The sequence below is a fragment of the Dermacentor andersoni genome, chromosome 2 (assembly GCF_023375885.2).
Source record: "Dermacentor andersoni chromosome 2, qqDerAnde1_hic_scaffold, whole genome shotgun sequence".
Classification (NCBI taxonomy): Eukaryota; Metazoa; Arthropoda; class Arachnida; order Ixodida; family Ixodidae; genus Dermacentor; species Dermacentor andersoni.
Window position 1 is genome coordinate 182,838,051 of NC_092815.1, and position 12,919 is coordinate 182,850,969.

The window sequence follows — 12,919 nt, forward strand, 5'->3', positions numbered from 1 at the left end:
ATGTCTGCACCAAGCCCAAGTCCGCCCTCTGTCACCGCTGCGGCCAGGCCCACAAGCCAATTGAGCCCCCGGCCTGCGTCCCCTGCTGCATCCTGTGCAGGGGAGCCCACGTCACGGGCTCGCGCTCGTGCGGGCTCCGGTTCGAGCGGAACGGCCCGTCATCGCCCCCGGCCACTTCCAAGCACCAGCCTCCCCCACCAGCGCCACCCACTGTGCCCATCCTCAAGACCTCCGGGCCTTCCCGTCCCCGCCGCCACTCTGTCTCCCGTGGTGCCCAGTCTGCCAGCCGCCACCGCTCCGTCTCCTTCTCGCCTCTGCCTAGGTCCGAGGCGTCCACCGACCCCGCCACCACCACCACATCACTGGTAAGCTGGCAACCGCAGTCTCACAAGTCGGACCCCCAAACCGCGGCCCTCGAGGCCATTATCGCTGCCCAGCAGCTCCAAATTCAGGAGCTGTCGTGCCAGCTGCAGGCCGCGCTAGTGCGGCTGTCCTCCCCCGCTCCTCCTCCTACTTCCCCAGCTCCCGCACCTCTACAGCCGCCGTCGCTAGCTGTGGAGCCGATGAATACGGCATCCTCGGCTGCATCATCGCGCGCCTCCTCTCCCAACCGCAGTCCCCCACTCAAACGCCGATCACCTTCCTCCGACCCCGTCGCGCCCGAGCGTGACGTGATTCGCCAAACAACCTCCTTCTTGGAGGCGTTCGAGAAGCGCGTCATGGCCCGCTTTGCGCGACTTGAGAAGCGCGTCGCCAGTATCGACACCCGTGTGGCCGCCATCGAATCCCACCTTACCGCCCTAGACACCAGGGTCGCGGCCTTAGAGACCAGCCAAAGCGCGACTGAGGCCACCGTCGCACACCTGTCGCTCCCTGCCCCACTCACCCCGGCACCTACCCCAATTCTGTCAGGGGACTCCGCCATCCATCATGGCCAGACACCCCACGCGCCTTAATTTCTGGCAGTGGAACTGTCGGGGGTTCCGCAGCAAGCGGAACACCCTGCAGCTCCACCTCCAGGACATCCCTCCCGACATTCTCCCCTCCGTCCTAGCACTCCAGGAACCCCTAACTCCCGTGAAACTGCGCGACTACACCTCGTTCCATCCTTCTTCTGAGGTCCACCCAAACGTTGCCACACTGGTGCAGCGCAACCTTGCTACCGTGCAGCACCAGTTGGACGTTTCGGACTGTGCCCATCTCCTCCTTGAAATCCTTCCTCGCCGTCGCACTGAGACAAGCCTCTTTGTTCTCAATGTGTACAGTCCTCCCAAAGCTCCTTCAGCTCCTCTCCTCCTCGTCCTCCGCCGAGCGCTCTCCTGCGCTGGCCGCAATGCCCTGCTCGTTCTTGGTGACTTCAATGCCCCACATACCAGCTGGGGCTACCCCCAGAACACTCGCAAAGGCCACTCACTCTGGACTTTCATCCACAACGAGTGCCTTTCGGTCCTTAATGACTTCGCTTGCCCCACCAGGATCGGATCTAGTGTTCAACGAGACACCAATCCGGACCTTACCCTCGCCAAAAATGTCGCCAATCTGACCTGGACTAATACAGGGGTCTTCCTCGGTAGCGATCACTACGTCCTCTGTACAACTTTCCCACTCCCCTCCCTTGCTCGCGCCTCTACTCGTCTCACCCAGATAGTCGACTGGGACCGCTTTCGCTCCACTCGTCTCTCTACTTCCTCCTCTGCTCCTATCACCGATCTCTCTGCCTGGACCGAGACCATTTTGGCGGACGTCCACACTGCCACATCCACACTCCCTACAGCATCACACTCCACTACGGCAGACAGCCGTCTGCTGCACTTTTATGAGGCCTATCACGCTGTCCACCGCCGGTGGCAAGCTCAGAAATACAATCGCCGCCTGCGCCTCCGTTTGGCCCGACTCGCGTTGGACATGGAGGAGCACTGCGCCTCTCTCGTTAGACAACAGTGGGGCCAGACCTGCGACCGCATGGCAGGCAACCTGGGCCTCCGCGACACGTGGTCGCTTCTCAGGGTGCTGCTACACCCTGCACACACTAAAGCTTCCCAGCGCAAGGATATCTCCCATCTCCTTCATTCCTCCCCACTCACCGATACTGACTTCCTGGCGGCCCTCCGGGACCACTACCTCTGCACCGACCTACCTACTCCGCTTCCCACCTACTCCGGCTCCCCAAACCCTGACCTTGAGGCAGACATCTCCGTGGGCGAGGTTCGTGCGGCGCTACTCACACTCCGCACCACCTCGGCCCCGGGGCCGGACCGCATCACTAACAAGGTACTCCGCAACCTAGACACCCCCTCCCTCGAAGCCCTTACTGATCTCCTCAATACACATTGGCAGGCTGGCACTCTTCCATCCTCCTGGACCTATGCACGTGTCTCATTCATCCCCAAACCCGGCAAACCTATTGCCCTCGAACACCTCCGCCCCATCTCTCTCACCTCCTGTCTCGGCAAGCTGTTCGAGCATGTCATCCTGGCCCGCCTCCAGTCCTATCTGAATGATCATGACTTTTACCCGGACTCCATGTTCGGTTTTCGTCCCCAGCTGTCCACCCAGGATGTCATGCTCCAACTTTCCGAGGATGTCCTACACCCCTCCCACCACAAACGCACTCGAGCTATCCTGGCGCTGGACCTTACTAAAGCATTCGACAATGTACACCACACCGCCATCCTGGACGCTCTCTCCTCCCTCCATGTCGGACCCCGTGTCCATGCTTACGTCACTGCATTCCTCGCCCACCGCACAGCCGAAATCTCATACGGCCCACTTTCTTCACCTTCCCCTTGGCAACAAGGGTACCCCCCAAGGCTCTGTCTTGTCCCCTCTTCTGTTCAACATCACCCTCTTCCCGCTGGCACGTGCTTTACGAGCTATCCCAGCTCTGTCTCATGCTTTCTACGCCGATGACATCACCCTCTGGGTGACCACCGGCAATCTTGGCGACATGGAGACCGCTCTACACGCAGGTTTGGACGCGGTAGCAGCTCACGCCCGCGTCATCGGGTTGAGCTGCTCCCCGACCAAATCGGAGCTTTTGCTCCTTCGGCCTGGGCGGATGGCCCCCCTGTCGCCTTCTCCACTCACCGTCTACCTTGACGGCACACCCATTCCTCTCGTCTCTACCCTCCGCATCCTCGGACTCTTTCTTCAGTCCAATGGCAAGCACACCACCCTCATCACGCGACTCACAAACACTGTACACCACACTGTCCGCATCATACGCCGCATTGCAAACCGCCACCACGGCATGCGCGAACACGACCTCCGCCGCCTGGTCCAGGCCTTTGTTCTCAGCCGCTTCATTTACTCTCTTCCGTATCTCTACCTTTCTCGTACCGAGGAAGACAAAGTCAACAGCCTCATTCGCCACGCATATAAGTCAGCCCTGTCCCTTCCCACATCTACGTCGACGGCTCGGTTACTGTCGATGGGCGTCCACAACTCCCTGACGGAGCTGACGGAGGCCCATCGCACGGCCCAGCTCCTCCGTCTCTCCCGCACCCGCCCGGGTGGCGCACTTCTCTCCACCCTTAATCTCTCTCCTCTTATTCCTCTTTCCACATCACTGCCCATCCTTTCCCATGTCTTTCCCCTCCTAACCGTTAATCCCCTCCCTAAAAATATGCATCCCGAACACCACCCCTCCCGTAGAGCAGCGCGAGCCTCCGCGCTCTGGCGTCAGTACGAACGGCAGGCCGCCGTGGCTTACGTAGATGCTGCCCCGTACCGCCGCTACCCAGCACATGCCCTTGCCGTCACTGACAATTCTCTCCGACCCACTCTTACTGCCTCAGTCTACACTTCTACCTCTGTCGAGGCCGAGGAGGCAGCTATTGCCCTTGCCATCACGCAAACCTCCGTGAAGTACATCTTCAGCGACTCCAAACCTGCGGTCTACAACTACGCGGTTGGACGGGTGGCACACCCGGCCATCAAAATTTTGCGTTCCGATACCGTTCCCTCTCACCCCATCCAAATCATCTGAGTGCCCGCTCACGCGGCCCATCCTGGTAACGAGGCGGCCAATTACATCGCTCGAGATTCGACTGACCGAGCAAGCCCGTCCCCGCCGGGAATGGATACGCGCGACGCGCGACGCGCTCCTCACGTACCGCGATATCAAGCAGCACTATCGCCTCTCTCGTCTCACCTTTCCCCCTCCGCACCAATCCCTTTCCCAGACCCACCAACACTCATGGCGCCACTTTCAGGCCCATACCTATCTTACTCCCGCACGTCTTGCCCTCTTCCACCCCGGGACGCACTCGCCGGCTTGCCGCTTATGTGACGGCTCCCGCGCCGATTATGCTCACGTCCTATTCTCCTGCCCGGCACACTTGCCCCCTGCCTCTTGGCGCCTAAGCAATCCGCAGCAGTGGGAGGCTGCTTTGTCCAGCACCGAGCCGGATATCCAACTCCGGCTGGTGAACTGGCCGGAGGACGTCGCGACTACGCATGGCCTGGACGCCACAACCAGCAGCCTGAAGGCCGCCCACAACGCTGCTTCTTAATTTTTTAATTTGTTTTTACTTTTGGCCTTCTCATCAATAAAAGTTTTTCACCACAACCACCAAAAATAACCATAGGGGAGCCAGATGGACGCCGACACGAAGAACGTCTTTTGACGAAGATGACGAAGAGCCGGCCTATTATAATTTATTTGGTTTTGTATGTTTCCTTATCTTTGTTTCTTATTTTTTTTTTCACCGAATAAGTAACAATTCAAAAGAATAGGTAATCGCTTCAGCACGCAATTCTTGGCCAATGCCCCAGTGTGGGTACGAGCCATAATATGAGGCTATCATCATCATCATCATTTGCAGACTCGACCGCTCATGTGACCAAATGCACAGGTGCCCTCTGGCCGCAAGTAATTCTTGTTCCAAGACCAAAACGCACAGAAATCGCAAAGTGTCACTATTATCAATTCATCGCGTTCGAGTTTCTTCCAAAAATTGTCAAATTTATTATTGAACCAGTCGTTCACCTACATATCAGTGGGTTCTAACCAAATGATTGGTGGCCCATGCCTCGTAACGGGTACGTTCCTGATCTTGAAAGCACATCATCATCATCATCATTTTAGGTAGCTAAGTTTCCTCTGTGTGTTGCAGAAGCGAGGGCGTTGGAAATATGACATTCCAACAAGATGTACTCGGCAACAAGAAGTTTACAATGCTTGCCTGCATTTCAGTGCTCTTGGTGCTTTTCATCGCGGGACATCTACTGCTGACTGAGGGTGAGTAACATCAAAGCGAGGGCACCCTCATTGTGCCGTTTGCCGGGTAGCGAACCGAACGTGCGTCTGGTAGACCTCCCCGCCTTCCTATCCTTCCTTTTCAACCTCCTCCTCCTTCTCGGGCTCTCCATCCATCCATCCATCCATCCATCCATCCATCCATCCATCCATCCAGCCACCCACCCATCCATCGATCCATCCATCCTATCTATCTATCTATCTATCTATCTATCTATCTATCTATCTATCTATCTATCTATCTATCTATCTATCTATCTATCTATCTATCTATCTATCTATCTATCTATCTATCTATCTATCTATCTATCTATCTCCTGTTTTCGACAGTTCTTGCTAGTAGTTTTCTATGTATAAAAATGTTTCCGAAGATTACGATTCTCCAAAATGCATGATTTTCATTTCGTGACATATTGAGGCAAAGAATTCGAAACCGAAATCATCAAACGCACTACTGGCATCGGGCCGGTGCCGTCAGTGCTTTAGCATTGGAAGGGGCAGTTTGGGAATGCTGGCATGATGAGCGGCTCCGGAGCCAGCTGCTGTAGAGCACGACGACGAAAGCGCGAGCAGTGGCATGAACGCGTTCGCGTGGCTACGCCAATCGAGGGACGCCGACGTTCAACCTAGGAACGGGCACCTAAGAGCTGCACGCTGAACCATAGCTCTCATAGCTATGCGCCACATGTGTTAAGGCCAGTCAGCCATTTAGTAGAGTAGTTCACGCGGGTATGACCATATATGGGAAGTGTTACACCGATAAACGACAAAGACAAAGGCAGCACAAAATTTAGACAAACTCCGGGCTGACTTTCGTATATTATTGAAGGCTCCTAAGCGGGTCTCTTGCGCGCTTTAGCTATCGGGACACAGTGTGAAGAAACCGTTATTCAAGGTATAAAAGATGTCGAGGTTGTTAAGGTGTAAGAAGAGCGCAACGTTACGCCGCAACGTATACGGATGAACGGGCGCGTCGCGATAAGTATAAAGTGCGCCAATATCAGCTTTAAGACACCAAATAGCAAGCCTGCTTCATTTAATAAGCCACTTGGCAGCTTGCGAATAGCAGCGCGCAGGAGTTGTGGGATCAAAAATGCCATCAAAATAGGAAGATTCGGCGCTCACATGTCGTGAGCCATTCGCCAGCAGATACGGTGAACAGTCGACAGCTTGATCACGACGACGACTCCAGTATCACCAGTACACAGACTAAAGGGTATAAGAAGCGAATTCGCGCACTGGTCTTTGTCGAAGTACAGGCTTGTCTTCTATGTTCTTCCTTGTAACACGGTATTATCGTTTCCTCTACTGGCAAAAGACCTACCTTCTTGAAAACGCTTGCCCTCTCAATGCATGTGTGATTGCTCTAATTAAAGAATAAGTGTCTAAGGATTCGCTCGAGGCAAGCACCCATTCGCCTCCAGACTCAGCTGCGGGAGACAGGTTGCCCGTTTCGAAACCACTCAACACATTTTTCGAAGTGCTAAAATTGCTTCGCTTATTTATTTATTTGCAATACTCTCATATCTTACATTGTTGTAAGCATTTTAGAGACGAGAGGATATACGTTGTTAGAGCAGTACTTGATATAAGTCACTTCAACAAAAATACTTCTTGTGAAGAGCACGTTAGAGACATCGAATGCACCCTGGTTTAAAGTCAAACCTCGTTATAGCGAAATATTGCATATAACGCAGGAAGTGAAATTTTCGTGTAAATCTCTTTAGGAATTCAGAGTGCAATATATGCAAAAATGAATATAACGAAGTTTCGCGTATAACACATTAACTTTGGCGCCCCCTCCAACATTCTTATCATGAGCTTTTACTCTGTATACAGATAAACATCGACGAGAGGTATAGTAAAAGCCTCAGGGCCCGCTTTAATGTGCTCCAATCGTTGCGATTAGGAGGAACGGGAACAAAAAGAGTGGGAGAAAGTGAAGATGAAAGAAATGTAGGTGCGCCTCAATATTAATAATAAAAAACGGTCACATTAGGTGTCTTCAATTTTATGTAAACACTGCAATGACACAACTTGAATATTTTATTTCAGGCATAACGATGCAGCCACCAAGGTTTCTGTACTTCAATGTCACGTGGTACAACACGAACCTACCTAAAGGCAAGTGCAGGCTGTGTCCACTTCATAAACGCACGGCACATGTGGACTTATACCGTGTGTCACAGTCAACTTGAACCAAGATTTAAAAGAAGTTCTAGGAGATCTAGAGAAATCATACCGATTGCATAGTAGCGGCAGCGATGTGTACTTACAGGCAGTATTTCTTTCATCACGGAGTATTAACTTAGCGCTTTTAATGACTGAACTTCTTTGTAATTGCATGAATAACAAACATTTCAATTAAAAAGTTGAAGAGAACCTGAAATAACCTCCGAATCAAGCATATGTATCGTGCTGAACTGAGCTTGGTTGTTTTTTCTAAGAAAATACAAAAGCCCGCATAATACACGAAATATGCATAAGATGCGCGCTCGCGCGCCGCTACGCAAGCGCCTCCGAGCAACCTTTGAAAGATATACTGCTGTACTCTTTTATCGCCGCATCTTATAAGGCTTCGTCGTGTAGGATGGCTCGAGAGGCTTTGCGAGCTAACTAGCGTGGTGCGATAAGCGCCAGCATCTGCAGACGCAAGAATGTTGTGTTCGATCATGAAGCACTCGGGATAGTTTAGCCTTCGCATATCATGAAAGAAAGCTAGAAAGAATTTCAACCATTCTTTAAAAAAAAAAGAGAGAGAAAGCGCGCAGAACAAGTCATTGCGTCAGCTCAGTGAGATCCTCACGCTACTTGTGTTTAGCGTCAGCTTCTGAAGGAATCATGTTCTTACATTGCTCGTAAGTGCGCGTGAGCAGTGTCTGCTTCTAGCCATATTCTTACTCTTAACGCAGCGGCAAGCACCAACTGCCTCTCATAGTAGCCGCAAATCATCTGCACTTAATTACAGAACGTGGAATGGAATTCCTTTCGTGAACTTCAATCTTTGTGTGTCTCCCCATTGTCAATGTGACAAGGATGAGTCACCCTTTATACGCTGGTGTATCGTATCATGAAAAGCGGCAGTATAGGCTCCGTTCCAGTGCATCATCTGGGCACCGATGGCCGAATGAGTGTGATAGGGCTTGAGTCTGTATACAAGAGCAAGATCAATTGATGGTGACAACGATGCGGAGGAACTGGCACGATTAATCCCATCCGTGACGTAAGTCACTTGTCGTACAAGGACCCATAGGGCAATATAACGTTACCGCAGCTTCTCAGATGTCGCACGAAACGGGTTAGAAAAGGCGCACCAGAGTACTCGAGCAAAAGTGCGCGTTTCGGTGTCAGCTATCACAAAGCTGTCTCGCATTCTCCTAGGATGCATGTAGCCTAGCATGGGCGAACTGCCTCGCATACTCAGTGCAAGCGGTGGCATCGTGCAGACGTATACATTTTCTGAACGCGCTGTCAGAGGAAGCAATGTGTCCAACGGCAAGGCGGGTTCTCTGCTGAAATGTAAGGTAGTATGGCAAAAGCCACTTGTCGTGGGATGACCTATAAGTAGATATAAAATGTGGTAAACGAGGGTTTCAGTCACAGTGGACGGCCGTAACTTTCTTCGAGTACACGACGCGGAGGGTCTGGTTTAGGCGCTCAGTGATGCCGTTGGTATGAAGGTCACACAACGTTGACATTTTGTCCTTGGTCAAGCAAGAGCGCAGGAAGTCATCGATAAACGTAGATAGGAAGTTACCGCCGTGGCCAGTGAATAATTGGCGTGTATTCCCATTCGCTAAAATAACGTCGTCGTGGTGAATCTCCGCGACCTCAGTGGCTCAATTTGTCGGGAGTGCTCCAGTCATTGCTTACTGTGTAGCCTAATCGTTAGCTAGAGCAATCCACACGGTTCCAGAGTTTGAGAGAGAGAACGAGTGACGAAGCTGTAAACCAATTCGAAAGAAAGGTTCGCGAGGATATTCTTCAGCTGTAGGTAGCCCGCGGGCAGCACATCAGCAATCTTGCGACGTTGACAGGTCTCGCAGGCAGTGACATTACCCCACCGGGATCAGGCGAGACTAGGCCACAAGAAGCGTCGCGCTCGTTGAGGCACGTTCGTGGAGGACAGTAAAGCGCAGCCTCAGGCAGGGTGTCTAACAACGGGGAAAACCGGGAAAACCGGGAATTATCAGGGATTCTCTATATGTCTGGAAAACTCAGGGAATTGTCAGGGCAATTACAAACAACATGGCCAAATCAGGAAACGTGGCCGGCGAGATCGACAAAGCGATGAATACGATCTACGGCTGAATCTCGGAGGCCGCCTGCAGCATCGCTGTTGCTGCACACAGAGTCTTAAACCGGCACGAGTACCGCTAAGGTCTCTGAGGTTGTGTGCAACAACGGCGCTGCAACACACGGCCTCCGAGTTTGAGCCGTAGATCCCCAACTCCAAGCAACGTAGCTCTCCGCAGTTTTTTGCCACTAAGTAGCGCCAATAACCAGCCAGCAGCAAGCGGTCTAAGAGGCAACTGCCATCATCATCATCATAATCGGATGAGTATCGTCATATCTCCATTCTGTGGTAATATGCGACGTGCTCATGGGTGCACTTGTGTGTGTTGTGCTTTGTGCGTGTCTGGGGCATTTTGATCGTTTTTTTTTTTTTTGCGCTGAGGCTGCTTTTGAAAACACTCAAAATCGGCGATGTCACAGTCGACGAAGTGCTCATTCAATGCTGACTTGACCAACGCCAACGTATCCGACTGCGCGAGCTGGATTAAGGCTTTGCACCACAATGTATATAGCGCACAATGCGCAGTGTGCTGCAAAACGTTTCGCTAGAGCAACATGGGAAAAACCGAGGTGTCTAGCCACGCTCCAAGTATAAAGCATAAGAACGCCATGAAGGCGCGGGAAAGTGGCTCCCACACACGTGTGTTCTCGTTCTTCAAGCCAAGCAGTGCAGCCCTGTCAACCACGATGACCGTCGACAAACGGGTGAAGAGCGTAGACCACTCATCGATGCCTCCTGCTACATCGCCATCATCATCATCATAATCGGATGAGTATCGTCATATCTCCATTCTGTGGTAATATGCGACGTGCTCATGGGTGCACTTGTGTGTGTTGTGCTTTGTGCGTGTCTGGGGCATTTTGATCGTTTTTTTTTTTTTGCGCTGAGGCTGCTTTTGAAGACACTCAAAATCGGCGATGTCACAGTCGACGAAGTGCTCATTCAATGCTGACTTGACCAACGCCAACGTATCCGACTGCGCGAGCTGGATTAAGGCTTTGCACAACAATGTATATAGCGCACAATGCGCAGTGTGCTGCAAAACGTTTCGCTAGAGCAACATGGGAAAAACCGAGGTGTCTAGCCACGCTCCAAGTATAAAGCCTCCTGCTACATCAGCTCCTGCACAGATCATGGTACGTGGTTTTGTATTGAAGAAATGTGTTGCGAAAGCTGACATCATATGATGCATGAATGCTGTAATGACTCTTGCGTCCCTCCGTTCCGTGGCATCATCGGCGGCGCTCTTCCCGTTGATGTTCCAGTCTTGTCAAATTGCCAAAAAAAAATGCTATTATGAAAAGTCAAAGTCGGATATACTACCTGTCATGGCTTCGCACCATTCTTCCGAAAAAGCTGCTATCATCTCTTGTTGAAGCACCATACATAGCTATAGCTTTCGATGAATGACTGAACAAAGTAGTGCAGAAAGAACAAATGGATGTGCTGGTCAGATACTGCGATATGGCTGACGCTACTGTAAAAACTCAATATCTGACTTCATGTTTTCTCGGCCAAACCTGTTCTGAAGACCTGACACTTGCTTTCAAGAAAGCCACAGAGGACATAAGCACAAGATATTGCAAGTGTCAATGGATGGACCAAATATAAACTTCAAGTTTCTTAGATCCCTTAAGGAAGAACTCAACTGTCATGACAATCGACAAATCCTGGAAATCGGAAGCTGTGGCCTGCATGTGGTTCACGGAAAATGCCTGTTTGTGGAAATTTATTCGCAAATAAACTGTCATAAAACTCAATTTCAGTATTATTTTATTATTATTTGCAAGTATAGATGACTTCTGCTTCTTGACATCTTTTTGTCGAGCTTTCCTAGCTATTATTGAGGAAGACGGTATGGGGGCAATTGCTACAAAAAATGCCGCTAGCAAAAGGTTTGCGGTAAGAATGGCTGCGTGCTCTAGAGCCAGCGTATATAAAATATTTGTCATGCAAAGGGCATTGGCTCAAAGGTGGCATTAATAATGGCAACGATATGGTTCAACACTGGTCCTACGCTGGCAGCGCAATGGCTGCTGCATTGGCTCAAAGCTGGCATTAATAACGGCAACGATATGGCTCAACGCTGGTCCTACGCTGGCTGCTGCATTGGCATAACATTGGTCCAATCTTGACTTTGACGCTGGTCCTACGCTGGCAACACGATGGCTGCTGCATTAGCATAACATTGGTCCAATCTTGGCTTTAACGCTGGTCATACGCTGGCAGCACAATGGCTGCTGCATTGGCATAACATTGGTCCAATCTTGGCTTTAACGCTGGGCCAGCATTGGATTAGGTTGCACTTTGCCAATATGCCAACATTGGTCCAATATTGGTACCAATTTCTGCCAGCATTGGGCCATGGTTGGACCATTGCTGGTGTGCTGCCTGGGTTGCGGGGCGGACAAATTCAAAGCCTGTTTTGGCAGTGCGCCTCGTAAGTTGCTGTGGAGAAGTTCTTGAACATAAGTTGCACATTTCTAGAGTTATCGAGTGTGTAGTGCCAACATCTATTCGCGTATTAGTTTCCCCGAATACGTTTCCAAGATCTGTACCACCTAGCTACTATGTATTGTGGGCTCATGAAGAGGGAATCGCGACAGGTGCAGATGTTCGGAATTTGTCTGCGTTATATATTCTAGTGTTGTCATGAGAAAGCATGTGCAAACTATGTCGGTAGTGTATTTGCGAACCCCTTGTTGTAGAGATTTCGTGTTGCACGACATAGTGTCAATTCTCGGTGGCCCTAACCTCCTGTTTCCCCAATCTCCCGCATGCACGTGGTCTTGAGCGCGCCTAGGTACGCGATATATTTTCGCTGAATTTGAACAGCGCTTAACAGTTGTGCGTGAAAATAAATAAGGGAAAAGTTTTTCAGCGCTTACCGAGAGGCCCCGAGTTGCGTATGATACGCTCGTCGCATCTGCTTGTCCCCTAGCGTCTGAGAACCGAGCGCTCCGGGGTAGCTATTCAGGATGGTCATTCCCGCCGCCCTCTCAATACCGTTCTGAACGTCGCACAAAGCAAGCGATCTTGACAGCTCCCAATGATGTCTTCATCCTTTCTACAGCTTTGGAGAGCGGTTGTACTAGAGCTAATGAGAATGAGGAAAAGGGGGCGGGGTTCCGTAGTTTCGTAGTGTTGGTAGTTTTTTCTGGGAACGCAGCGAGCCTAAGAGCTAGGGAGTTGGGAGTTGTATGCCTCATTTAACCTACAGTGGTGCCATATTCGATCAGTCAGACATGGTTTGAACCTTTCGTGCTTGTAAGACATCGACGACTCAGCTACCGCCGCGTTCCATACAAAACAACATGCACAACAGCTAAAATCAACGTCCATTCCCGTAACATTCACCATAC

At 51.2% G+C, this 12,919-nt stretch overlaps 1 pseudogene; it reads left to right on the plus strand.

The window, feature by feature from the left end:
• The first annotated feature begins 9,683 nt into the window (after positions 1 to 9,683).
• On the plus strand, positions 9,684 to 12,652 carry LOC126540844 (uncharacterized; annotated as a pseudogene).
• Positions 12,653 to 12,919: the final 267 nt, after the last annotated feature.